The following is an 11,284-nucleotide window of genomic DNA, read 5'->3' as shown; positions in this document are numbered from 1 at the left end:
CAGGGGTGATTTGTGGAATTTACCCTTATTTTTTTGATGAACATTACTCCCGATTTTTATGAGGTCACTGTATCAAATCAATCCTCAGCTGCCTTGTATGTATACCATTTTAAAAATCATTTTTCTGGTTTAAAACTGAAAAACTGTTATTGTATTGGAACATTAATTCGGCAAGTTCTATCCCAAAAACTTGTTTATGAAATTAATAATCAAAACTAGAAACTTTTTTTTTTTGACTGAATCAAAACTAGAAACTTTATTAAGCTTAGAAACGGAAAACATCATTTTTCTTGATCCTGAGAACAAGTTATTTGGAAGACTAACGAACAGTGTACATATTTGTACGGTAAGCACTTTTATAAAAAGTATTTTTTTTGGTTTTTTTTATATAATATAAAAATTTTACTCTACCTTAATTTATGTGTATAAAGTTTCATTTTAAAGGTTTGAACTTCAACTTTACTCCTCACACTACAAGAATTTTACATTTATAGAGTGACCATCACACCAAAATCTATGTATTCATGTGGAGGATAAATTATGCCGACCTCGTCCATTGTTGCAATGCTTCACACTTGTATACAAACTTTTTATTTTTTATATTTTTATTTATTTTTTTTATTTGTAGTTTCAAATCTATGTGTGTATGTGGGGCATAAATTATGGAGGGCATGGGGTCGGAATGGAATGGACAACATTGCAAGTCTTGGTGGTGGGTAGATTTCCCTAGTTGGGGGCAATTCTAACTTTTATTTTTATTTTAGAAGAGGAAGCATTGTACCTGAAATATTGAACAATTAATTATTTTCTATACACACATGGCACAATTGCCAAATTAGTAGCTTTCTCTATCCTGTCACTTCCCTATCATTTTTTATACTTTACATCTTTTTACTTTTCTTTCCTTCACAAGAAATATTTATTTATATTTCTTGTGAAGAAAAGAAAAGTGAAAACTATATTTATGTGTTTATTTGCGTATAAACTAAACTTACGCTTTTTTTTGGTTGCTAAACTAACTAAATTTATGCTTATTTTGAATATGTATGGTTTTAAAATAATAGGCTTAGCTTAGTTTTAGTACTTTATTAATAAAACATGTCCTTTTGTTTTAAGTAAACAATGATAAGTGGTAATGAATTTTAATTCTCATATTTTATTTAGTTAATGGATAATGTGACAGTCTCTCATCAAAATAAAATGAGTTTCCTTTTAAAAAGTATTGGAAGTAAGTCAAACCCTAAAATAATAACTTAGGCTTGAATATGATGCAATTACTTTGATCTAGTTTAGTTGGAATTGATTTACTTCAATCTAGTTCGCTTCGATATGATGTACTTCAAATCAATTTAGTTTGTGTTTGTTTGTTTAGACCCTTTAAAGCAGATTGTTTAACCTAATATATTAGCCAAGTGATTACTTAGGTTAATTATGAGATCTAGGTTAAACAATGAAAGATCATATCATGCAAACAACGGAAAAGTAAATAACACACAGATATGATCACCTAGGAAAGCTAATTAAACGAACCGCTTTAAGGTAAAAACTTAGGGAGGATTTGACCTAGTTATTTTCAAGGTAAATAAATCCACTAATAGAGAATTGAAGTTTTTATAAAAGATTTAACTCTAAAACTGTTGCTACCTCCAGTAGTAACTTACTGATACAACCATGTGCAAACTTTGAATCCACGGACTCTTCTCTCTTGAATTTGCAGCACACAAATTCCCACGCTTTGAGATCTCACTCAAAGGTTTCAGATTACCACTTGTTGATCTTGTAGCAACTAGATTTCTTCAGCACTTGATTGTAGTCTTGTTCCAGTAGACACTTGTAGAGTTAGAAGATACAGAACCTCTCAGATCTCACATGAGTAACTTACAAGTCTTCCATGAGTCTTCAAAACGTAGTTAGAGTTTTCCTTTTATACTTAAGAATGTTGGACTAAAACCCTAAACATTTTCGTGGGCTTGGGCCTGAATTAAATTCTTCAGAAATTATTTTTCTATGATTTTTGATCAATCGTTGAGCCTGATCTTTAATCGATCGAGCTTTAATGAAATTTAATTCCCTTTCCTACAGCTTGAATACTCCTAAGACTTGACTTGAAACACTTTGAGTAATGTCTAACACTTATTCTAGACATGTTTTTGTTCTCAATTTGCTAACATATACAAATTAAAACTTTAAACATTTAATCCTAAATCTTTAGAATCTAACAGTTTGATTAGGTTTACTTCAAATCAAAGCACTTTAATTCAGTCTGTTTATAAGAATTAGGGTATAATTTACTTTAAACTAGGTTACTTTAAGTTAAGTCAGGACTTTGAAATAATAGCATTGGAAATAACATAGAATTAGGAATTTCACTTTGTCTCTTGGTAATAGAAATCACTTATGATGTCTCATCTTTCATTATTAACTTGTGTATTTTCTCAAAAATTCCTCTTAATTGAGGCATTTCCATACCCAAACCTTAATCCTCAAAGTTAAATTTCACTTCAAATTGGGTTTTGCACTTCAACTCTCAAGTGACATGCAAACAACAATAAACGACCAAACATAATTAAAAATTAATTTCTACTCGAACATGTTATCTTATTTTATTTAATATGGTACATGTTTAACATTATTTGAACCTCAATAGTCAGTAGGATGCATTGTGGTCCTATGTAAAGTTTTATTCTCAAGGTTTTGTTCAATTACTTTACTCTCATACAAAGAGAGAAGGTAACTCAATTACTTATAGTTTGGCTAAATATACTAGTAATATTCTAGACTTTTTAGTATGGATAGAGGATGTTCTACCATAATTTTATTCTTACTTCAAGTTGATTTAGCCATTCTTTCTTAATTAAAGTCCAGTTTCCCCCTAAAAAAAAATTCTCATTTATGAACAAAAAAATGAACAATATCACTAAACTTTAAGTTTAAATAAATTTAATAGACTAATTAAATCAACGAAATAAGAGAGAACCCAAAATATTATACTACTAAAATCTACTCACTGCCCTTCAACTTACAAAAACAATCAATGAGATAGAAGTATTGAACCCAAAATAGTATGTCACATTAGTAGCTGGCTCAATAGAATGGAGTTTGTGGGTTTCAGTTAGCTTGACTGATAAAGTCTCTTGTTATCGAATAAAAGATTCAAGATTCAATTTTTGTCTATACTAAAAACCAATTGGTGTCTTGGTCTGATAATAAAGAACAATCATCAAAAGTGGACGCTATAAGTTGAAACTATTTCTTAAAAAAAAAAAAAATGTTGGTGTTCAAAATACTTGCTAATGCTTAAAAATTCCATGCACATACATGTTTATTTTACTTAGCTTTAGGTAGATTTGGGTGATTCCTTCACAAAATGACGGGTAAGTGAATAAATGAGTCAGATCAACTTTGAACAAATCAATTTAATAATAAGGTCAGGTTATTAACTCACTTCGTGTTAGGTTAGAAAAATCTCTCCACGGGCATGTTTATTCAATCTATAGGTTAGAGTGGGATAGAAAGTCTAGGTTAGGGATCAACTAAATTTTCTCTTATTAATACACGTTATATCTACCATTGGATTGATTCCTTCGTACTGTTTATAGTTAATTTTTTAGTAGGGAAAAATTCAAAAAATCTCCCACTGATTTTCCTCTGAAACATGGAACTCGATCCCTTCAAATTTTGAGTATAACACTTAATTGTACTATTGTTTTATGTGTAAACTTTCATTTGTATAACACTTAATCGCCTAGGGATTTTGACTATAATACGAAACTCCCTAAAAGAAAACTTGCATACTTTTATAGTTTGGAGTTAGAAGTAGGGACAGAGCTAAGAATTTTTGTTTGGAAGGACCAAGTTGTGACACTAATATAGCCATTTCACATATTTCATGTTGGCCCATTTACTTCGTTCCATTTAATTGTTATAGGCTTTTCACATTTTCACATTTTCAGCAAGATGAAGTGAGCCTGATATGAATCTTAAAATACCTTAATATGAGTTTTTTTAGAAACACCTTAATATGATTTTTTTTTTTTTTAGAATACTAAGTATTTAACACACACACACATGAAGAGAGGGGAGACCCTCAATGTGATTTTGATTATTAGCAATTGTCGAACCATCATAGGATATAGTATATATAACTTTTTTTTTAAAAAAAAAGAGAGATTAATGACTAGTTTTTTATTATTATTTTTTTTTGATACAAAGATTAATGACTAGTTAGTTCAACAAAATGGAATAAGTGCCAATTTAGAAGCAATAAGTCTGGAGACACAGTATATATATATATATATATATATGTGTGTGTGTGTGTGTGTGTGTGTGTGTGTGCATGACATGTTGTGATTAGTGAATAATAAATGTGATATTCTTTTGAAAAAAAAAGTGATATTATTTGTAAACCTAAGTAAAAGTAGTGTTACTAATTAATTCAATAACAAAAGATTATACCAATAGTTATAAAATATCCCAAAAAAAAGTTATGAAAAATGTTACATGATTGAACCGTAAACGAAGAAAAATGTTACGCTACTAGCATTATTTTTTAGGAAGGGCTTTGAGTCTAATTGTTTCAAGAGCTTGAAAAAACACCATTTTTATAAAATGGTTTTTATGAAAACTCACCATTTCTTAGATACAACATTTTTAAACATCTGAAATATTTCCACAAAATAGAAAAAATAAGCAGTTCCAAAATGAATATAGAAATCGGAACCAAAAGGGATAAAATAATAAATTTTTATGACAGGATATTTTTCTTTACAAGTTTTCCTCTTAATTTGGGAGGATGGGTTTTTGTGGAGCTAGGTGGAAAATCTCCAGCCACCCCCCTTTTCACACACCAAACAATGGAAAACCGAAAACTTGAACTTCTTTTTTGGGGGGTTTTTCTATTATTAATTCTTTTTCCATCGTTCAAGTTTTCCTTCAAACCAAACATATCACTAGTGACACAATAAATTTGACTATTTGTTTTTCACAACTAATTGAGATAGCAAGTTATAATTGTTGAATTATTATTTTTACATATACCTACTATTAATATTATTTTTATTATATATTAATTAAGAAATTAAGAAAAATGTTAAATCATAAGGTATTTGTTAAAAATGAGTTATTGTGAAGTCTAATTAATAAAAAATTAGATAAATTAATGATGAGGGAACTGAAAGTAATGCTAAAATAACAAGTAAAATTTAAAAAGTTATTTCTTATAGTACGTGTAAAAAAATTGACATAAACCAAAAAAATTTGATATAAAGCTATTTTTTATGGTTCTACACTGTCATTAATTAAAACAAATCGCCTCAACAAAACAATATTTATAAAAGAAAAAATTGTAAATTTGTTGTTGAAAACTGTAAATTTGTTGTAAATAATAGACCAGATAGACTTGGCTCCGTTTGGATACAGCTAAAAACTGAAAACTGAAACTGAAAAATACTGTAACAAAATAATTTTTAAATATGTGAATAGTATCGTGGAACCTATTTTTAATGAAAAAATTGCTGAAAAATGTATTTTGTGGGACCCATAAACAGTGCATAAAAATAATATTCACAACAAAAAAATCAAAAAGTTACGACTTGACCAAAAAAAAAAAAAAAAAATTCTGAAACGTAAATGTGCGTCTGAAAAGCAAAACGCGCTTTTCAAACGCACTCTTAGAATATAGTGTAGACTATAAAGCTGATAGCTCCTCTAGATAGCTCCCCCAGACACAAGTTCATATCACATCACATCACATCACATCCAAGTTTCAGACAGTCACTTCATTAATTGATTCTTAGTAAACAATTTTTTTTTGGGAAGGAAAATTCTTAATGAATAATTAAATAGCTGGTTTGGTAAGATGTAATAAATAAATAAATACATATGTCCACCTATTTTGTGAGTCAAATATCTACCATTTAAGAATTTTCTTAGGACGGTGCTTTTAAAATCTTTAACAATACTCTTGTTTTTGAGCTACTATAACGTCATAATGGTCAATGAACTTACAACTGCCGACAAATAATAATGTGATATTTTGAAGGGTTTTGATTAACTGTATTCTTAAAGTGATTGTTAGTAATTTATTTTATAATTTTCTTTTTTGAGAAAAATTCTTAGTGAAAAATTAAATAGCCGGTTTGGTAAGATATAATAAATAAATAAATACATATGTCCATCTATTTTATGAGTCAAATATTTACAATTTGAGAATTTTTTTAGAACAATACCTTTAATATCACTAACAATACTCTCTTTTTTGGCTACTATAATGTTATAATGGTCAATGGACTTACAGCTGCCGACAAGTAATAATGTGATATTTTGAAGGATTTTGATTAACCATACTCTTAAAGCAATTGTCAATAATTCATTTTATATATATATATATATATATTTTTTTTTTTGAGAAAAATTCTTAGTGAATGATTAAATAGCTGGTTTGGTAAGATATAATAAATAAATACATATGTCCATCTATTTTGTGAGTCAAATATCTACAATTTGAGAATTTTGTTAGAATGACGCCTTTAATATCACTAACAATACTCTTGTTTTTGAGCTACTATGATGTTATAATGGTCAATGGACTTACAACTGCTGACAAGTAATAACGTGATATTTTGAAGGGTTTTGATTAACTGTACTCTTAAAGCAGTTGTCAATAATTCATTTTATAAATTTTTTTTTTGGAGAAAAATTCCTAGTGAACAATTAAATAGCCAGTTTGGTAAGATATGATAAATAAAGACATATGGCCATCTATTTTGTGAGTCAAATATCTACAATTTGATAATTTTGTTAGAATAGAGCCTTTAATATCACTAACAATACTCTTGTTTTTGAGCTACTATAACGTTATAATGGTAAATGAACTTACAGCTGCCGATAAGTAATAACGTGATATTTTGAAGGGTTTTGATTAACCGTACTTTTAAAGCAATTCTCAATAATTTATTTTATAAAAAAATTAGTTATATTTTTTCTTTTACCATAAAAAATTTCTAAATCAATGTCTTAAGGCGTTCATTACTTTTTCTGTTTTTCCTATCTTCAATAGTAGGAGCTTTCTTCTTCTTTTCTTTGTTTTTAAAGGAGAGACATAATAGTTGGCCTAATAAACATATAATATAACGGTATCACATCGCGTCAAATTTTTAGAGTAAAACATTTTGGGTTATCATCCCCCCGTTCTAACCCCCCCACACAAAAAAAAAAAAAAAAAAAACCTATTGATTAGGGTTATGAGACTATCTTATGAATCGTTACTCTCATATTTAATTGGTGTATCCCACGAACCAATGTGAATATATTTTGAGAGGGAGCGTTGTATAAATTGGCGCATAAAATTATATATTGTGATTAGGAGCGTGCATAAATCACCAAGTCAGGTTGATTGGTTTATTTTTTTCATCTAAACTACTTGGACTGATAAATTTCTAATCAAATTCAATCCAATCTGTAAAGGTCAAGTAGTTTTGGAGTCTTTTGTTAAGCATAGTAAAAAACTCTTCATAGTTTCATTTAACTATTTTAAGCTTGTTATTCCATAAATAATTGCTATAAATTGGATCGAATATTTTAACTTCATCAAAACTAAGGGTGTGTTTGGTAGAGTGGAATTTAGGGAGGATGAAAAAAAAAAGGAGAAAAAATGAGGAGAGAAAACTTTTTGGAGGGTGTTTGGTTGAGAGGGGGAGAGGGGAAAATAATGGTGTAGCCTACTTGAACCCACCAAAAATTTCTCTCTAAAATGGGGAGAAAACTTAGCGGTGGAAAATCTTATGGGTGAAGGACAAAAATGCTCATGTGCAAGTTGCACATGAACTTCTTATGTGTTGTGTTGTTGTTATTGTTGTTGTTGTTGTTGTTGTTGTTGTTGTTGTTGTTGTTGTTTTTTTTTTTTTTTTTTTTTTTTTTTTTTTAAAATTTATTTTATTTTAAATTCCAGTTTTAATATTTGTTGATTTTGTTCCCACATTTTTTTTCTTTTTTTGTTGGGCTCCAATACCCTTGTGTTAAGTGTTTCTTTTGTTCTCATTCCTTTTTTTTTTTTTTTTTTTTTTTTTAAGGCATCATTTTTACTTTTTTAATAAATTTGGGTGATTATATTTTTTTTGTCATTTTTTTGTTTTGTTTTAATTGAGCATCATTTTTTTAACAATGGTATAAGAGTAGATTTATATAACTTCATTTTTTCCATCCCTCACTTTTTCACTCTTAACCAAACAAAAAGGAGGGAAATTAAATTTTTTTTCCATCCTCCTACTTTTTCATCCTTCCATCATTTTCTATCTTCCCATTTTTCCACCCCTGATCCTATGTTCAAAATACCAAATGGACAACAAATCAAAGATCAAGTGGTGCCATGTTAGGGGAGTTCATATTTACCCATATTTTCCTAATAGACTATACTCCATTTGACCCAAATGTCCCTATGTTTTCACTAGGATCCACTTTTTGTGTGGTTCTACTTCTAGTGGTGCCATGGTGGGCAAATAGGGAAATCTCTCTCTCTCTCTCTCATGTGTTACTTTTCTTTTTTAAGAAAAAAGTTTTGAAATGATTTCATGTGTATGTATATGTACAAAATTGGGTGTTTGGAATTTTGTTTGGATGTAATGAAAATTAGAACTTCTTTATTTTTTGGGCAAATTATAACTTACCTATATGTGGTTTGACTGAAATTTAAGTTGTTTACCTGTGGTTTGAAATTTAACACTTTTCTCACTTGAGGTTAGTTTAGTTAGAGTTTTGTAATCCACATTTGTTAAAAATAGGGCTAAATATGTAATTTTGCTATACTTTTATGTCCCTCTCCTCCAAAAACATAAAAAAAACAAACATAAAATACAAAATCAAATAAGGTCAAAAAAAATCCAGTGGAACACTTACATTATGAGATTTCAAACCACAGGTAGATAACTTAAATTTCGTTCAAACCTCAGGTGAGTAAAATATCAAATTTCAAACTACAGGTAGGCAACTTAAATTTTAGCCAAATCACATGTGAGTAAATTGTAATTTTCTTTTTTTTTTGAAAGATTATTATTTGTATGGTAAACAAATATGTTCAATTAAATTTTATTTTTTATTAATATAAGATGTAACCAAGGTTCATTTGTCTTGTCTCTCAAAAAAAAAAAAAAAAAACAAAAAAACAAAAGGTTCATTTGTCCTCTATGTACTGTGCACCGTGAAAGCTTGGTATTTTTGCTAGAACATAAGGTAAGTTCTTAAACATAAAGCGAGACCCATGCTTTTTCTTTCTTTTTATTTGTTGTTGAATAATACGTTTTATTGAAAAAAGTGACGGACCCAGCCCAAGACCCATGCTTAAACGTGTTTATTATTTTTTCCTACAAGATATATAAGATCACGTTTCTTAGTTATGTAATTAAGTGAAGAAGGAGATAAGATGAGACCACATTAGTTCAATTGCATATATATATATATGGTTGGGTATCAAAGCCATCTTAACAAAATGGTGAGATCTATATACTATACAGGCTTAGAAGAGAGTAAAATTAGCTTAGTAAAGCATTTATGTCCATGGAAATGGTGGTACTTGACGTTTGGCCATTCGTGGTTGATGATTTGATAGACTAATAAACCTTAGATGCTAAACACAACTATTGTAAAAATTTTTACAATAGTGCTACAGTACAATTCTATCTTTAGAATTGTACTGTAGCATAATTGTAAAAAAAAAAAATATATATATTTTAATCCACCGCCATATCTCTCTCTTCACTCTCTCTTTCTCATTTGCTCTCTCCGCTCTCTTCACATTCTCTCTGCTCTTTCCTCTTCCAAACCCAAACATCATCTGCTCTCTCCGCTCTCTTCATTCTCTCTGCTCTTGCCTCTTTCAAACGCAAATATCATCATCTCTTTCTCATCTGCTTTGTTTTTTTGGCTGTGATCGGTGCTTAAAGGAAGTGGTGGGTTTCAAACCCAAACATCATCCATCTCTTTCTCATCTGCCATTTTTTTTTTTTTGGCTGTGACCGGTGCTTAAAGGAAGTGGTGGGTATGGCTGAGGTGAGTTGTGGGTCACGGAGATCGGAGATCGAAGTGGGCTGAAGTGGGTTGTGGGTATGGCTAATTGGTCACGGCGTGGGTCACGAAGATCGGAGATTGGAGATTGGAGTGGAGATCGGAGATTGGAGATCGGGTTCTGTTGTGATGTTGGTTTTTTTTTTTTTTTTAATTGGGATTTTTGTTCCGGTGGGATTTTAGAGAAACTCATTTGTACATGTCGCCGGAATCAGTTAATCGAATCGCCGGCGGATATTTGGATTATGTGTGTTTGTTGCTCTGTTTAAGGTTTGATGGTTGTGTTTGTGCGTGTGTTTATGCGTGATGGTTCTGTTGTGATGCTGGTTTTTTTTTTTTTTTTTTTTGAATTGGGATTTTTGTTCCGGTGGATTTTAGAGAAACTCATTTGTACATGTCGCTGGAATCAGTTAATCGAATCGTCGGCGGAATTTGGATTATGTGTGTTTGTTGCTCTGTTTAAGGTTTGATGGTTGTGTTTGTGCGTGATGGTTTTGTTGTGATGCTGGTTTTTTTTTTTTTTTTTTTTTTTTTTTTTTAAATTGGGATTTTTGTTCCGGTGGGATTTTAGAGAAACTCATTTGTACATGTCGCCGGAATCAATTAATCGAATCGCCGGCGGATATTTGGATTATGTGTGTTTGTTGCTCTGTTTAAGGTTTGATGGTTGTGTTTGTGCGTGTGTGTGTGGTGATGGATTTGGAAAAGCGTAGGAAAACAGAAGTTACGGTTAGAAAAAAAATAGTAAAGAAAGATTATAAAATAATATTTTAATAAAAATAGAGTTTTAGGATGTAGGAGGTATTGTAAAATGGGATGGTATAAGTAATAAAGTGACTTTTTGAGATGGTATAATAGTATAGCATAGCATTCTTTGATGCTGATGCAGGCGTCTTGGTCTTATTTCAAACTCCAAAGGCAGGATCATGTTAGGTGCTTGGATTCAGGGAGTTAGCCGAACTACCTACCATTATGATAAGTGAGTCATTAGGAATGATCTAGCGGAGGCACGGCGTGTTAGCGAAGGGATCATATAACCTGCAGTGTAATGTATTAATATGCCTGCAATTCTCACAATATAACTTAGTATAAAAACCTCCCATGTTAAATCAAAACTCAACTCAACTCTATTTTTTTATGTTGAAGTTACCTCGTTAGAGATTACAAAATGCCTTTAACATGCCCAAACCTCAACCTGCCTTACTCCCGTCCATTGTAGGTTGGGGAC

The sequence above is a fragment of the Quercus lobata genome, chromosome 10 (assembly GCF_001633185.2).
Source record: "Quercus lobata isolate SW786 chromosome 10, ValleyOak3.0 Primary Assembly, whole genome shotgun sequence".
In the NCBI taxonomy this organism is placed as follows: domain Eukaryota; kingdom Viridiplantae; phylum Streptophyta; class Magnoliopsida; order Fagales; family Fagaceae; genus Quercus; species Quercus lobata.
Note: the sequence above shows the minus strand (reverse complement) of the source record.